The following is an 18,384-nucleotide window of genomic DNA, read 5'->3' as shown; positions in this document are numbered from 1 at the left end:
AAAGCCATGCTGCCAGGGAGAGACAAGGCCCGCAATGATCCTACCCATCCGTGAGGCCAATATTTTAGCGTAAAGTTTATTATCGCTATTAATTAGTGATATAGGCCGATAGGAGCCCGGGCTCTCCTTGGGTTTGCCCTTTTTATGAAAGACAACGATATTGGTTTTAGTCCAGGATTCAGGTATAATACCTGTGTTGATAACCCCATTAAATAGATCTAGCAAGAGAGGGGCCGTTTCTTCCCTCAGGCATTTATAAACTTCAAGAGGTATAAAATCGGGCCCTGCTGCCTTACCAGCAGAAAGATCTTTTAGTGCCTGGAGAAGCTCCTCCATAGAAATTTCCTGTTCTAAGGATTCCCTCTCATTGGACGTCAGATTAAGACCTGTATCCTGCCAATTAATACCAGGATGTGCTGTATCTGCCTCCTCCTTATAGAGGACCTGATAGAATCGCCTAAAGACCTCTATAATTTCTATTGGTTTTGTATACATCTGCTCGCCCTCTTTGATCTCAGTAATAATATTTTTTGAGGTGGCCTGTCTTATCCGAAGCGCTAGAGCCCTGCCAGCATTCTCGCCTGTTTCATACATGCCTAATCTACGGGTCTGATATTCTTCTGCAGCCTTCTTTGCTAAATGTCGCTGAATATCTGCTTTTATAGTATTTAGGCTCTCTAGGCTCTGTGACCCCTGGCTCTCATGACAGACATCCCTCCTGTGTTGCTCCTCTGCCTTCACCAGTTTAACCAAAAGACATTCCCTATCCCCCTTCATTTTTTTCCAAAGCCGTGCAGAGAAGCTAATAGTCTCCCCTCTTAGACCAGCCTTAAAACTATCCCAGACCATACCGCGGGAAGCGCTATATCTATTAGCATCAAAAAAGGACTTGGACCACTCCTTCATATGTTTTAAATAGTCGCTATCCACTAGTAGTTTCCTGTCAAAAGACCATGGCCTCATTTTTTCCCCTGGTTTGGTGATAGAAAAATTCAAAACAAGAGGATTATGGTCCGAGATTAGTTTTGGCAGCATTGAAATTTCGACATTACTATATTGTGTGGCTGAGACAAAAATATAATCCAATTTTGTGTATTTATTAAATGGGTGTGAAAAGTATGTAAATCCCGGATCATTTTTCTTTTGGTTACCCCAGACATCCTTCAGGCCATAAGAGTGCAATATAGAGGACACTGCCCTAAATACTCTAGGCTTACGACCGCTATATGGGGTGTTACCTGTAAAGTTGGCTGAGATATTAAGATCACCGCAAAATACCATGGGTGCTGGCCAGTTAGTAAGCTCCCGTTCAATGTGATCCATCACCCCTGGATCGTCCAGATTAGACCCGTATACTGAGCATAGAGTGATGCCTAATTTTAATTCACAAATTGCCCATCTTCCCAACGGATCAGCTTTTGATTTTCTAGCACCTCCCAGTCCTACCCGGCCTAATATGGCGACCCCCCTGATGGTTGAGGTCTGTGAGGAACAAGACAAAATTTCATACCCCCTTATGTTCAGCCAATATTTCTTTTTCCATGGTAGGTGAGTCTCTTGTATACACAGAATATCGGCCCTGATTAATTTGACATACTCCTCAAATTTTTCCCTCTTTTTCCAATCATTCAGTCCTCCTATATTGAGACTGATTATCTTAATCCTTGACATATCCCTGAAGAGAGACGAGCCAACATACTAACCAGTCACTTTTTATCCTAAATCTGACATCAACAAGTTTATCCACTTTCAACAACTCCCATATATCAATAGACATGTTTATTGCATGAACTTTCTTTTTGCTTTGGTTTCGCCCTCCCCCTCCCCCCCCTCCCTCGAGGTTGCCCCCCCTCCCCTCCCCCCCAATCCCAACGTACTCCCTGGTGAGGCGCGCAGACTTGTCTGTGCGTGTGATGGGTGTGGCCCTACGCTGGACACAGTGCAATCAATAAATCCAAACTTCGACCTTAAACCTTATGTGTACCCACAAATCTCCATAACGTGACACATTTCCCTTTATGAAATTTATGAAATTCAAACTTAGGCTTAGACCAAACTAACCCCAAGACTTCAACCAGTGACATAAATTAAAGCCTTAGCCTTTGTTGATTGCCATTAGTAATATAACATACTATAGAGAGTCTAGGAACTCCTTAGCCTTAATTTCCGAGGAAAAGTATATAGCCTTTCCTAGATGGATTATCTTCAACTGAGCTGGATTGATGAGATAGATCTGCACTCCTTTATTATGGAATGGTTTGATTAATTGTCTTAATCGCCATCGGCGTTCCACGGTGGTATGGCAGAAATCCGGCCTGACAAAGAAGGACCCTCCTTCAAAGGTTCTTTTAGCGTCTGGCCTGGCTTTCTCTGCAATGGACTGGCGAAGAAGAAAATTGCCTATATAGATTAGGATCGCTCTAGGCTTATCCCCTTCTCTAGCGTTTTTTCTCAGTCTGAAGGGTGTCCTGTGTGCTCTCTGTATTTCAGTGGTCCAGTTCCATCCGGCAATATCTGGAAAGGCTTTCTCGAATATTTTAACAATGAACATTTTGGCATCCTGACCCTCGGCCCCTTCTGGAATGCCCAGGACCCTGAGATTGTTCCTTCTTTGCCGATTCTCCAAGTCCTCCAGCTTCCACTGGATGTCGATAGCTTGAGCTCCCAGTGTTTCGACTTTATTTGTGGCTGCGGCCGCCTCAGCTTCAGTGGCGACTACCCTCTCCTCTAGATTTGAGACCCTGTCTCCAACGTTTACCCAGGCTTTTGACATCTTTCTAACCACTGCTTTCATTTTTCTTATTGCAGCTTGGGATTTAAGACTGTCTGAACGGGTTTCTTCTCTGTGTGCCGTTATCCCCTGTTGGATTGATTCCATCATCGCCATCATTGACAACTGCGCCGTATCGTTGTGCCTTATATCACCCGTGGCCAGGTTAGCGCTCCCTTGCAAAGATGTCGTAGGAGAGTGGTCCCACGTGAGTGCAGTGTGGTCCCTTTGGGGGGGCACGTTTTTGATAATAGATGACGGTAGTCCTGCCTCACTGTCGCTCTCTGTCTCCGGATTACTACCATCGATATCTGAGCTATGTGGCTCGTCATCATCATCCTCTGACCAGTTGGCCTCCTCTGTGACAGAGAAGAAGCACTCGCTGGGGGTCTTTTCTTTTTCCGCCTCACCATGTGTGACCCCAAGGTGAATTGTACTAGCTGTAGAGTCGGCAGGTAGACCCCTATGTACCTCTAGGGCAGTGCATATCTCGGCTGTTGTTGAACCTCCTTGATTGCCCACAATGTTGGCTGGTGGGGCTGCTAACTCTTCTGTTGGGAGGTTCAATGGGAGGTTCAATGGGAGGTTCGTCGCACATTGTGAGGATACTGAGGTGATAGCCTCAGTGCTGCCGGCGGCTCCAAAATCATCAGTCCTCAATTCAGCCATTAGAGACTCTGATTGAATCGTCTGGATCATGTCCCTGCTTGCGGCAGCCTCCCCAGCTTCCTCCACCTGAGTTGACTGGGGGAACAGTGCCTGCGGATGAGTCTGCTGTAACTGCTGCTGCTGCGGATTCGGGACTAATAGTGCGACTGGTTGCGGTGCAAGAGTTGTACCTGGATCCACTTCTGAGATAATGGCTGGTGTTGGTGGAGAAAGCAACTCAGGTAAAAGAGATAGAACGGGTAGTGAAGATGACCCCGGTAATCCAGACGCCGAGGCTGCCAAAACTAACTCACTGTCCTTCAATTTTTTTTTCTTTCATTCCGATTCAGCATTTCCACCACGCTGACAGTCGCTGTGGCTGTAGCTTGTCGGGTTCTGGCTGAGGGTGGACGCATTTCTTTAGGGGTGTTCTGTCCTACGGGCTGTAAAGGTTTTGCCCGCCCTAATCCGGCTTCCAATGCAGGACCTTCCACCTCGGTATTTGCCATAGAGTCTGAGCCTAGAGCATTGTCTGCGCTGCCACCATCAGCCGTGCCTTTCTTTTTTGTCTTGCCCCCAGTATTGCTTTTAGGAGCCATAGATAGTGCCAATATTATGAGGAGAGAAACCCTCTGCCTCACCTTAACTGTAACTGTAACTGTTACTCCGCTGCGGTGACCCCCTCCACCTCCTTTCACCAACCTGACGTGACTGATGAGTCTATAGGGTCTGACCGAGCTGCTGCCGCCGTTTCCGCTGTTTCTGCCGTTTCTGCCGTCTCTGCTCCGTTTCCCAAGTCTCGCCGGCTCCGATCGGCTCCGCCTCCGGGCTCCGCGAGCTCCGCGAGCCCTGCCTTGCGCCAGCCCTCCTCCAAACGAAGCCTCAGCCAGGCGCCGCTGCAGACCCATGCGGAGCAACACGGCGTGGAGATCACCGACAAGCACCATTGATCCCGTCACGATCACAAAAGGTAAACACCGGGTGAACTTTTGCCGCTTTGCCGCGGCCGCTGAAATGCTGAAATGCAACTTTCGTTCCCTCGTTCCCTCGTCGCTTTGAAGGTTGTTATGACTTCATGTCTATCTATCTCCTATGGCATTAGCTTTGCTCCATGTGTCCATATGTCCAGCCGGTCAGTGTAACACCAGTATATTCACCGTCCTAATGCTCAAAGAGATGATGGCATCTATAATCACAGCATCACCGCACTGTGCACTGTGTCTGGCGCTGCCGCTCAGCCGCTTGTCACGGCCGCCATCTTCCCCCCGTACAGGCCAAGTTTAATTGTTTGAAAAAAGATTCATTTTTCTTGTGTCTCATTTTTGACTGTTTATCACCTTGGATCAAACACTGCTTGAAGGATTGGATAAATACATTTGATATAGTTGTAGAATTAATTATTATTCTGAAGGCTCCTGGAATATCTATTAATGGTTCTAAGTTGTAACGCCAAGTAACTTAAACTCTTATTTATTGCAATTTATTGATGTCATTTTTGTTTTGTCTTGTTGATGAAATATAAAGATAGTATGAATGTAAACAGCTGAGTATAAGCTTTCCAACTATCCCGGGTTAACAATCGATAGCACTTCATCATCTGCTATTTCTTCAATGGTATGCTATATATTTATTGCGCCTATTAGTTTAGTCTTTAGAGCATAAAGTTAAAAATGCCTAGGACATACCTTCAATCAGTCTCCAAGCCAATACTTGATGCTCCTTTAATGTTGAAAATAGATGTATTTTCTTCTGTATCATGTGTATGTCTATGTTTCCTTTGAGGGGAAGCTGATAGAACGATTAGATGAATCAATTGCATATAGGTGATGAATTGTTATTTATTGCTAAAACACATGGAAAAAACATTAATGGTTCTAAGTTCTAACACTAAGTATGAAAATCTCTTTTGTATTGTAATTTTTTTAAAATCATATTAGTTTCTTCATGTTGATATTATATATTTATAATTTCATGGTAAACCTCTGAAATTCAGCTATCCAAATCTCCCGGGTTAACTATCATTAGCAGTTCTTCACATGCTGGACTTCCAGGAATTTGGGCAAAATGGCTTGTTAGCTCAGATGGTTAGAGCGTGGTGCTAATAACGCCAAGGTCACAGGTTCGATCCCTGTACAGGCCAAGTTTAATTGTTTGAAAAAAGAGTAATTTTTCTTGTGTCTCATTTTTGACTGTTTATCACCTTGGATCAAACACTGCTTGAAGGATTGGATGAATACATTTGATATAGTTGTAGAATTAATTATTATTCTGAAAGCTCCTGGAATATCTATTAATGGTTCTAAGTTCTAACTCCAAGTAACTAAATCTCTTCTTTATTGCAATTCATTGAGGTCATTTTTGTTTTGTCTTGTTGATGAAATATAAAGATAGTATGAATGTAATCAGCTGAATATAAGCTTTCCAACTATCCCGGGTTAAAAATCAGTAGCACTTCATCATCTGCTATTTCTTCAATAGTATGCTATATATTTAGTGAGCCTATTAGTTTAGTCTTTAGAGCATAAAGGTAAAAATGCCAAGGACATACTTTCAATCAGTCTCCAAGCCAATACTTGATGCTCCTTTAATGTTGAAAATAGATGTATTTTCTTCTGTATCATGTGTATCTCTATATTTCCTTTGAGGGGAAGCTGATAGAATGATTAAATGAATCAATTGCATATAGGTGATGAATTGTTATTTATTGCTAAAACACATGGAAAAAAACATTAATGGTTCTAAGTTCTAACACTAAGTATGAAAATCTCTTTTGTATTGTAATTTTTTTAAAGTCATATTAGTTTCTTCATGTTGATAATATATATTTATAAGTTCATGGTAAACCTCTGAAATTCAGCTTTCCAAATCTCCCGGGTTAACTATCATTAGCACTTCTTCATATGCTGGACTTCCAGGAATTTATGAAAAATGGCCTGTTAGCTCAGATGGTTAGAGCGTGGTGCTATTAACGCCAAAGTCACAGGTTCGATCCCTGTACAGGCCAAGTTTAATTGTTTGAAAAAAGATTAATTTTTCTTGTGTCTCATTTTTGACTGTTTATCACCTTGGATCAAACGCTGCTTGGAGGATTGGATGAATACATTTGATATAGTTGTAGAATTAATTATTATTCGGAAAGCTCCTAAAATATCTATTAATGGTTCTAAGTTCTAACGCCAAGTAACTAAATCTCTTATTTATTGCAATTTATTGAGGTCATTTTTGTTTTGTCTTGTTGATGAAATATAAAGATAGTATGAATGTAAACAGCTGAATATAAGCTTTCCAACTATCCCGGGTTAACAATCGGTAGCACTTCATCATCTGCTATTTCTTCAATAGTATGCTATATATTTAGTGAGCCTATTAGTTTAGTCTTTAGAGCATAAAGTTAAAAATGCCAAGGACATACTTTCAATCAGTCTCCTAGCCAATACTTGATGCTCCTTTAATGTTGAAAATAGATGTATTTTCTTCTGTATCATGTGTATCTCTATATTTTCTTTGAGGGGAAGCTGATAGAATGATTAAATGAATCAATTGCATATAGGTGATGAATTGTTATTTATTGCTAAAACACATGGAAAAAACATTAATGGTTCTAAGTTCTAACACTAAGTATGAAAATTTCTTTTGTATTGTGATTTTTTTAAAGTCATATTAGTTTCTTCATGTTGATATTATATATTTATAACTTCATGGTAAACCTCTGAAATTAAGCTTTCCAAATCTCCCGGGTTAACTATCATTAGCACTTCTTCATATGCTGGACTTCCAGCTATTCATGCAAAACGGCCTGTTAGCTCAGATGGTTGGAGCGTGGTGCTAATAACGCCAAGGTCACAGGTTCGATCCCTGTACAGGCCAAGTTTAATTGTTTGTAAAAAGATACATTTTTCTTGTGTCTCATTTTTGACTGTTTATCACCTTGGATCAAACGGAGCTTGAAGGATTGGATGAATATATTTCATATGGTTGTAGAATTAATTATTATTCTGAGAGCTCCTGGAATATCTATTAATGGTTCTAAGTTATAACGCCAAGTAACTCAAACTCTTATTTATTGCAATTTATTGAGGTCATTTTTGTTTTGTCTTGTTGATAAAATATAAAGATAGTATGAATGTAAACAGCTGAATATAAGCTTTCCAACTATCCCGGGTTAACAATCAATAGCACTTCATCATCTGCTATTTCTTCAATGGTATGCTATATATTTATTGAGCCTATTAGTTTAGTCTTTAGAGCATAAAGTTAAAAATGCCAAGGACATACCTTCAATCAGTCTCCAAGCCAATACTTGATGCTCCTTTAATGTTGAAAATAGATGTATTTTCTTCTGTATCATGTGTATGTCTATATTTCCTTTGAGGGGAAGCTGATAGAACGATTAGATGAATCAATTGCATATAGGTGATGAATTGTTATTTATTGCTAAAACACATGGAAAAAAGATTAATGGTTCTAAGTTCTAACACTAAGTATGAAAATCTCTTTTGTGTTGTAATTTTTTTAAAGTCATAGTAGTTTCTTCATGGTGATATTATATATTTATAATTTCATGGTAAACCTCTGAAATTCAGCTATCCAAATCTCCCGGGTTAACTATCATTAGCAGTTCTTCACATGCTGGACTTCCAGGAATTTGGGCAAAACGGCTTGTTAGCTCAGATGGTTAGAGCGTGGTGCTAATAACGCCAAGGTCACAGGTTCGATCAATGTACAGGCCAAGTTTAATTGTTTGAAAAAAGATTAATTTTTCTTGTGTTTCATTCTTGACTGTTTATCACCTTGGATCAAACGCTGCTTGAAGGATTGGATGAATACATTTGATATAGTTGTAGAATTAATTATTATTCTGAAAGCTCCTGGAATATCTATTAATGGTTCTAAGTTCAAACGCCAAGTAACTAAATCTTCTATTTATTGCAATTTATTGAGGTCATTTTTGTTTTGTCTTGTTGATGAAATATAAAGATAGTATGAATGTAAACAGCTGAATATAAGCTTTCCAACTATCCCGGGTTAACAATCGATAGCACTTCATCATCTGCTATTTCTTCAACGGTATGCTATATATTTATTGAGCCTATTAGTTTAGTCTTTAGAGCATAAAGTTAAAAATGCCAAGGACATACCTTCAATCAGTCTCCAAGCCAATACTTGATGCTCCTTTAATGTTGAAAATAGATGTATTTTCTTCTGTATCATGTGTATGTCTATATTTCCTTTGAGGGGAAGCTGATAGAATGATTAGATGAATCAATTGCATATAGGTGATGGATTGTTATTTATTGCTAAAACACATGGAAAAAAACATTAATGGTTCTAAGTTCTAACACTGAGTATGAAAATCTCTTTTGTATTGTAATTTTTTTAAAGTCATATTAGTTTCTTCATGTTGGTATTATATATTTATAATTTCATGGTAAACCTCTGAAATTAAGCTTTCCAAATCTCCCGGGTTAACTATCATTAGCACTTCTTCACATGCTGGACTTCCAGGAATTTGTAAAAAATGGCCTGTTAGCTCAGATGGTTAGAGCGTGGTGCTAATAACGCCAAGGTCACAGGTTCGATCCCTGTACAGGCCAAGTTTAATTGTTTGAAAAAAGAGTAATTTTTCTTGTGTCTCATTTTTGACTGTTTATCACCTTGAATCAAACACTGCTTGAAGGATTGGATGAATACATTTGATATAGTTGTAGAATTAATTATTATTCTGAAAGCTCCTGGAATATCTATTAATGGTTCTAAGTTCTAACTCCAAGTAACTAAATCTCTTATTTATTGCAATTCATTGAGGTCATTTTTGTTTTGTCTTGTTGATGAAATATAAAGATAGTATGAATGTAAACAGCTGAATATAAGCTTTCCAACTATCCCGGGTTAACAATCAGTAGCACTTCATCATCTGCTATTTCTTCAATAGTATGCTATATATTTAGTGAGCCTATTAGTTTAGTCTTTAGAGCAAAAAGTAAAAAATGCCAAGGACATATTTTCATCAGTCTCCAAGCCAATACTTGATCCTTTAATGTTGAAAATAGATGTATTTTCTTCTGTATCATGTGTATGTCTATATTTCCTTTGAGGGGAAGCTGATAGAACGATTAGTTGAATCAATTGCATATAGGTGATGAATTGTTATTTATTGCTAAAACACATGGAAAAAACATTAATGGTTCTAAGTTCTAACACTAAGTATGAAAATCTCTTTTGTATTGTAATTTTTTTAAAGTCATATTAGTTTCTTCATGTTGAAAATATATATTTATAAGTTCATGGTAAACCTCTGAAATTAAGCTTTCCAAATCTCCCGGGTTAACTATCATCAGCACTTCTTCATATGCTGGACTTCCAGGAGTTTATGCAAAATGGCCTGTTAGCTCAGATGGATAGAGCGTGGTGCTAATAACGCCAAGGTCACAGGTTCGATCCCTGTACAGGCCAAGTTTAATTGTTTGAAAAAAGATTAATTTTTCTTGTGTCTCATTTTTGACTGTTTATCACCTTGGATCAAACGCTGCTTGGAGGATTGGATGAATACATTTGATATAGTTGTAGAATTAATTATTATTCTGAAAGCTCCTGAAATATCTATTAATGGTTCTAAGTTCTAACGCCAAGTAACTAAATCTCTTATTTATTGCAATTTATTGAGGTCATTTATGTTTCGTCTTGTTGATGAAATATAAAGATAGTATGAATGTAAACAGCTGAATATAAGCTTTCCAACTATCCCGGGTTAACAATCGGTAGCACTTCATCATCTGCTATTTCTTCAATAGTATGCTATATATTTAGTGATCCTATTAGTTTAGTCTTTAGAGCATAAAGTTAAAAATGCCAAGGACATACTTTCAATCAATCTCCTAGCCAATACTTGATGCTCCTTTAATGTTGAAAATAGATGTATTTTCTTCTGTATCATGTGTATCTCTATATTTTCTTTGAGGGGAAGCTGATAGAATGATTAAATGAATCAATTGCATATAGGTGATGAATTGTTATTTATTGCTAAAACACATGGAAAAAACATTAATGGTTCTAAGTTCTAACACTAAGTATGAACATCTCTTTTGTATTGTAATTTTTTTAAAGTCATATTAGTTTCTTCATGTTGATATTATATATTTATAACTTCATGGTAAACCACTGAAATTAAGCTTTCCAAATCTCCCAGGTTAACTATCATTAGCACTTCTTCATATGCTGGACTTCCAGGAAATTGTGCAAAATGGCCTGTTAGCTCAGATGGTTAGAGCGTGGTGCTAATAACGCCAAGGTCACAGGTTCGATCCCTGTACAGGACAAGTTTAATTGTTTGAAAAAAGATTAATTTTTCTTGTGTCTCATTTTTGACTGTTTATCACCTTGGATCAAACACTGCTTGAAGGATTGGATAAATACATTTGATATAGTTGTAGAATTAATTATTATTCTGAAAGCTCCTGGAATATCTATTAATGGTTCTAAGTTCTAACGCCAAGTAACTTAAACTCTTATTGATTGCAATTTATTGAGGTCAGTTTTTGTTTTGTCTTGTTGATAAAATATAAAGATAGTATGAATGTAAACAGCTGAATATAAGCTTTCCAACTATCCCGGGTTAACAATCAATAGCACTTCATCATCTGCTATTTCTTCAATGGTATGCTATATATTTATTGAGCCTATTAGTTTAGTCTTTAGAGCATAAAGTTAAAAATGTCAAGGACATACCTTCAATCAGTCTCCAAGCCAATACTTGATGCTCCTTTAATGTTGAAAATAGATTTATTTTCTTCTGTATCATGTGTATGTCTATATTTCCTTTGAGGGGAAGCTGATAGAACGATTAGATGAATCAATTGCATATAGGTGATGAATTGTTATTTATTGCTAAAACACATGGAAAAAAGATTAATGGTTCTAAGTTCTAACACTAAGTATGAACATCTCTTTTGTATTGTAATTTTTTTAAAGTCATATTAGTTTCTTCATGTTGATATTATATATTTATAATTTCATGGTAAACCTCTGAAATTCAGCTATCCAAATCTCCCGGGTTAACTATCATTAGCAGTTCTTCACATGCTGGACTTCCAGGAATTTGGGCAAAACAGCTTTTTAGCTCAGATGGTTAGAGCGTGGTGCTAATAACGCCAATGTCACAGGTTCGATCCCTGTACAGGCCAAGTTTAATTGTTTGAAAAAAGATTAGTTTTTCTTGTGTTTCATTCTTGACTGTTTATCACCTTGGATCAAACGCTGCTTGAAGGATTGGATGAATACATTTGATATAGTTGTAGAATTAATTATTATTCTGAAAGCTCCTGGAATATCTATTAATGGTTCTAAGTTCAAACGCCAAGTAACTAAATCTTCTATTTATTGCAATTTATTGAGGTCATTTTTGTTTTGTCTTGTTGATGAAATATAAAGATAGTATGAATGTAAACAGCTGAATATAAGCTTTCCAACTATCCCGGGTTAACAATCGATAGCACTTCATCATCTGCTATTTCTTCAACGGTATGCTATATATTTATTGAGCCTATTAGTTTAGTCTTTAGAGCATAAAGTTAAAAATGCCAAGGACATACCTTCAATCAGTCTCCAAGCCAATACTTGATGCTCCTTTAATGTTGAAAATAGATGTATTTTCTTCTGTATCATGTGTATGTCTATATTTCCTTTGAGGGGAAGCTGATAGAATGATTAGATGAATCAATTGCATATAGGTGATGAATTGGTATTTATTGCTAAAACACATGGAAAAAAACATTAATGGTTCTAAGTTCTAACACTGAGTATGAAAATCTCTTTTGTATTGTAATTTTTTTAAAGTCATATTAGTTTCTTTATGTTGAAAATATATATTTATAAGTTCATGGTAAACCTCTGAAATTAAGCTTTCCAAATCTCCCGGGTTAACTATCATTAGCACTTCTTCATATGCTGGACTTCCAGGAGTTTATGCAAAATGGCCTGTTAGCTCAGATGGTTAGAGGGTGGTGCTAATAACGCCAAGGTCACAGGTTTGATCCTTGTACAGGCCAAGTTTAATTGTTTGAAAAAAGAGTAATTTTTCTTGTGTCTCATTTTTGACTGTTTATCACCTTGGATCAAACACTGCTTGAAGGATTGGATGAATACATTTGATATAGTTGTAGAATTAATTATTATTCTGAAAGCTCCTGGAATATCTATTAATGGTTTTAAGTTCTAACTCCAAGTAACTAAATCTCTTATTTATTGCAATTCATTGAGGTCATTTTTGTTTTGTCTTGTAGATGAAATATAAAGATAGTATGAATGTAAACAGCTGAATATAAGCTTTCCAACTATCCCGGGTTAACAATCAGTAGCACTTCATCATCTGCTATTTCTTCAATAGTATGCTATATATTTAGTGATCCTATTAGTTTAGTCTTTAGAGCATAAAGTTAAAAATGCCAAGGACATACTTTCAATCAATCTCCTAGCCAATACTTGATGCTCCTTTAATGTTGAAAATAGATGTATTTTCTTCTGTATCATGTGTATCTCTATATTTTCTTTGAGGGGAAGCTGATAGAATGATTAAATGAATCAATTGCATATAGGTGATGAATTGTTATTTATTGCTAAAACACATGGAAAAAACATTAATGGTTCTAAGTTCTAACACTAAGTATGAACATCTCTTTTGTATTGTAATTTTTTTAAAGTCATATTAGTTTCTTCATGTTGATATTATATATTTATAACTTCATGGTAAACCACTGAAATTAAGCTTTCCAAATCTCCCAGGTTAACTATCATTAGCACTTCTTCATATGCTGGACTTCCAGGAAATTGTGCAAAATGGCCTGTTAGCTCAGATGGTTAGAGCGTGGTGCTAATAACGCCAAGGTCACAGGTTCGATCCCTGTACAGGCCAAGTTTAATTGTTTGACAAAAGATTAATTTTTCTTGTGTCTCATTTTTGACTGTTTATCACCTTGGATCAAACACTGCTTGAAGGATTGGATAAATACATTTGATATAGTTGTAGAATTAATTATTATTCTGAAAGCTCCTGGAATATCTATTAATGGTTCTAAGTTCTAACGCCAAGTAACTTAAACTCTTATTGATTGCAATTTATTGAGGTCAGTTTTTGTTTTGTCTTGTTGATAAAATATAAAGATAGTATGAATGTAAACAGCTGAATATAAGCTTTCCAACTATCCCGGGTTAACAATCAATAGCACTTCATCATCTGCTATTTCTTCAATGGTATGCTATATATTTATTGAGCCTATTAGTTTAGTCTTTAGAGCATAAAGTTAAAAATGTCAAGGACATACCTTCAATCAGTCTCCAAGCCAATACTTGATGCTCCTTTAATGTTGAAAATAGATTTATTTTCTTCTGTATCATGTGTATGTCTATATTTCCTTTGAGGGGAAGCTGATAGAACGATTAGATGAATCAATTGCATATAGGTGATGAATTGTTATTTATTGCTAAAACACATGGAAAAAAGATTAATGGTTCTAAGTTCTAACACTAAGTATGAAAATCTCTTTTGTATTGTAATTTTTTTAAAGTCATATTAGTTTCTTCATGTTGATATTATATATTTATAATTTCATGGTAAACCTCTGAAATTCAGCTATCCAAATCTCCCGGGTTAACTATCATTAGCAGTTCTTCACATGCTGGACTTCCAGGAATTTGGGCAAAACGGCTTTTTAGCTCAGATGGTTAGAGCGTGGTGCTAATAACGCCAATGTCACAGGTTCGATCCCTGTACAGGCCAAGTTTAATTGTTTGAAAAAAGATTAGTTTTTCTTGTGTTTCATTCTTGACTGTTTATCACCTTGGATCAAACGCTGCTTGAAGGATTGGATGAATACATTTGATATAGTTGTAGAATTAATTATTATTCTGAAAGCTCCTGGAATATCTATTAATGGTTCTAAGTTCAAACGCCAAGTAACTAAATCTTCTATTTATTGCAATTTATTGAGGTCATTTTTGTTTTGTCTTGTTGATTAAATATAAAGATAGTATGAATGTAAACAGCTGAATATAAGCTTTCCAACTATCCCGGGTTAACAATCGATAGCACTTCATCATCTGCTATTTCTTCAACGGTATGCTATATATTTATTGAGCCTATTAGTTTAGTCTTTAGAGCATAAAGTTAAAAATGCCAAGGACATACCTTCAATCAGTCTCCAAGCCAATACTTGATGCTCCTTTAATGTTGAAAATAGATGTATTTTCTTCTGTATCATGTGTATGTCTATATTTCCTTTGAGGGGAAGCTGATAGAATGATTAGATGAATCAATTGCATATAGGTGATGAATTGGTATTTATTGCTAAAACACATGGAAAAAAACATTAATGGTTCTAAGTTCTAACACTGAGTATGAAAATCTCTTTTGTATTGTAATTTTTTTAAAGTCATATTAGTTTCTTTATGTTGAAAATATATATTTATAAGTTCATGGTAAACCTCTGAAATTAAGCTTTCCAAATCTCCCGGGTTAACTATCATTAGCACTTCTTCATATGCTGGACTTCCAGGAGTTTATGCAAAATTGCCTGTTAGCTCAGATGGTTAGAGGGTGGTGCTAATAACGCCAAGGTCACAGGTTTGATCCTTGTACAGGCCAAGTTTAATTGTTTGAAAAAAGAGTAATTTTTCTTGTGTCTCATTTTTGACTGTTTATCACCTTGGATCAAACACTGCTTGAAGGATTGGATGAATACATTTGATATAGTTGTAGAATTAATTATTATTCTGAAAGCTCCTGGAATATCTATTAATGGTTTTAAGTTCTAACTCCAAGTAACTAAATCTCTTATTTATTGCAATTCATTGAGGTCATTTTTGTTTTGTCTTGTAGATGAAATATAAAGATAGTATGAATGTAAACAGCTGAATATAAGCTTTCCAACTATCCCGGGTTAACAATCAGTAGCACTTCATCATCTGCTATTTCTTCAATAGTATGCTATATATTTAGTGATCCTATTAGTTTAGTCTTTAGAGCATAAAGTTAAAAATGCCAAGGACATACTTTCAATCAATCTCCTAGCCAATACTTGATGCTCCTTTAATGTTGAAAATAGATGTATTTTCTTCTGTATCATGTGTATCTCTATATTTTCTTTGAGGGGAAGCTGATAGAATGATTAAATGAATCAATTGCATATAGGTGATGAATTGTTATTTATTGCTAAAACACATGGAAAAAACATTAATGGTTCTAAGTTCTAACACTAAGTATGAACATCTCTTTTGTATTGTAATTTTTTTAAAGTCATATTAGTTTCTTCATGTTGATATTATATATTTATAACTTCATGGTAAACCACTGAAATTAAGCTTTCCAAATCTCCCAGGTTAACTATCATTAGCACTTCTTCATATGCTGGACTTCCAGGAAATTGTGCAAAATGGCCTGTTAGCTCAGATGGTTAGAGCGTGGTGCTAATAACGCCAAGGTCACAGGTTCGATCCCTGTACAGGCGAAGTTTAATTGTTTGACAAAAGATTAATTTTTCTTGTGTCTCATTTTTGACTGTTTATCACCTTGGATCAAACACTGCTTGAAGGATTGGATAAATACATTTGATATAGTTGTAGAATTAATTATTATTCTGAAAGCTCCTGGAATATCTATTAATGGTTCTAAGTTCTAACGCCAAGTAACTTAAACTCTTATTGATTGCAATTTATTGAGGTCAGTTTTTGTTTTGTCTTGTTGATAAAATATAAAGATAGTATGAATGTAAACAGCTGAATATAAGCTTTCCAACTATCCCGGGTTAACAATCAATAGCACTTCATCATCTGCTATTTCTTCAATGGTATGCTATATATTTATTGAGCCTATTAGTTTAGTCTTTAGAGCATAAAGTTAAAAATGTCAAGGACATACCTTCAATCAGTCTCCAAGCCAATACTTGATGCTCCTTTAATGTTGAAAATAGATTTATTTTCTTCTGTATCATGTGTATGTCTATATTTCCTTTGAGGGGAAGCTGATAGAACGATTAGATGAATCAATTGCATATAGGTGATGAATTGTTATTTATTGCTAAAACACATGGAAAAAAGATTAATGGTTCTAAGTTCTAACACTAAGTATGAAAATCTCTTTTGTATTGTAATTTTTTTAAAGTCATATTAGTTTCTTCATGTGGATATTATATATTTATAATTTCATGGTAAACCTCTGAAATTCAGCTATCCAAATCTCCCGGGTTAACTATCATTAGCAGTTCTTCACATGCTGGACTTCCAGGAATTTGGGCAAAACGGCTTGTTAGCTCAGATGGTTAGAGCGTGGTGCTAATAACGCCAATGTCACAGGTTCGATCCCTGTACAGGCCAAGTTTAATTGTTTAAAAATAGATTAATTTTTCTTGTGTTTCATTCTTGACTGTTTATCACCTTGGATCAAACGCTGCTTGAAGGATTGGATGAATACATTTGATATAGTTGTAGAATTAATTATTATTCTGAAGGCTCCTGGAATATCTATTAATGGTTCTAAGTTCAAACGCCAAGTAACTAAATCTTCTATTTATTGCAATTTATTGAGGTCATTTTTGTTTTGTCTTGTTGATGAAATATAAAGATAGTATGAATGTAAACAGCTGAATATAAGCTTTCCAACTATCCCGGGTTAACAATCGATAGCACTTCATCATCTGCTATTTCTTCAACGGTATGCTATATATTTATTGAGCCTATTAGTTTAGTCTTTAGAGCATAAAGTTAAAAATGCCAAGGACATACCTTCAATCAGTCTCCAAGCCAATACTTGATGCTCCTTTAATGTTGAAAATAGATGTATTTTCTTCTGTATCATGTGTATGTCTATATTTCCTTTGAGGGGAAGCTGATAGAATGATTAGATGAATCAATTGCATATAGGTGATGAATTGGTATTTATTGCTAAAACACATGGAAAAAAACATTAATGGTTCTAAGTTCTAACACTGAGTATGAAAATCTCTTTTGTATTGTAATTTTTTTAAAGTCATATTAGTTTCTTTATGTTGAAAAGATATATTTATAAGTTCATGGTAAACCTCTGAAATTAAGCTTTCCAAATCTCCCGGGTTAACTATCATTAGCACTTCTTCATATGCTGGACTTCCAGGAGTTTATGCAAAATGGCCTGTTAGCTCAGATGGTTAGAGCGTGGTGCTAATAACGCCAAGGTCACAGGTTTGATCCTTGTACAGGCCAAGTTTAATTGTTTGAAAAAAGAGTAATTTTTCTTGTGTCTCATTTTTGACTGTTTATCACCTTGGATCAAACACTGCTTGAAGGATTGGATGAATACATTTGATATAGTTGTAGAATTAATTATTATTCTGAAAGCTCCTGGAATATCTATTAATGGTTCTAAGTTCTAACTCCAAGTAACTAAATCTCTTATTTATTGCAATTCATTGAGGTCATTTTTGTTTTGTCTTGTAGATGAAATATAAAGATAGTATGAATGTAAACAGCTGAATATAAGCTTTCCAACTATCCCGGGTTAACAATCAGTAGCACTTCATCATCTGCTATTTCTTCAATAGTATGCTATATATTTAGTGAGCCTATTAGTTTAGTCTTTAGAGCATAAAGGTAAAAATGCCAAGGACATACTTTCAATCAGTCTCCAAGCCAATACTTGATGCTCCTTTAATGTTGAAAATAGATGTATTTTCTTCTGTATCATGTGTATCTCTATATTTCCTTTGAGGGGAAGCTGATAGAATGATTAAATGAATCAATTGCATATAGGTGATGAATTGTAATTTATTGCTAAAACACATGGAAAAAACATTAATGGTTCTAAGTTCTAACACTAAGTATGAAAATCTCTTTTGTATTGTAATTTTTTTAAAGTCATATTAGTTTCTTCATGTTGATAATATATATTTATAAGTTCATGGTAAACCTCTGAAATTCAGCTTTCCAAATCTCCCGGGTTAACT

At 35.9% G+C, this 18,384-nt stretch overlaps 4 non-coding genes across 4 annotated transcripts; all 4 read left to right on the top strand.

Moving 5' to 3' along the window:
• Positions 1-5,484: 5,484 nt before the first annotated feature.
• On the top strand, positions 5,485-5,558 carry TRNAI-AAU (transfer RNA isoleucine (anticodon AAU)). The gene has a single exon. It is a non-coding gene; the product is annotated as a tRNA-Ile (tRNA).
• Positions 5,559-6,348: 790 nt separating this feature from the next.
• On the top strand, positions 6,349-6,422 carry TRNAN-AUU (transfer RNA asparagine (anticodon AUU)). Its single transcript has one exon. It is a non-coding gene; the product is annotated as a tRNA-Asn (tRNA).
• Positions 6,423-8,938: 2,516 nt separating this feature from the next.
• TRNAI-AAU (transfer RNA isoleucine (anticodon AAU)) lies at positions 8,939-9,012 on the top strand. Its single transcript has one exon. It is a non-coding gene; the product is annotated as a tRNA-Ile (tRNA).
• A 4,239-nt stretch (positions 9,013-13,251) lies between these two features.
• TRNAI-AAU (transfer RNA isoleucine (anticodon AAU)) lies at positions 13,252-13,325 on the top strand. The gene has a single exon. It is a non-coding gene; the product is annotated as a tRNA-Ile (tRNA).
• Positions 13,326-18,384: the final 5,059 nt, after the last annotated feature.

This window comes from Lissotriton vulgaris, chromosome 12, assembly GCF_964263255.1.
Source record: "Lissotriton vulgaris chromosome 12, aLisVul1.2, whole genome shotgun sequence".
Lineage (NCBI taxonomy): Eukaryota > Metazoa > Chordata > Amphibia > Caudata > Salamandridae > Lissotriton > Lissotriton vulgaris.
This window is presented reverse-complemented; position numbering and strand designations above follow the sequence as displayed.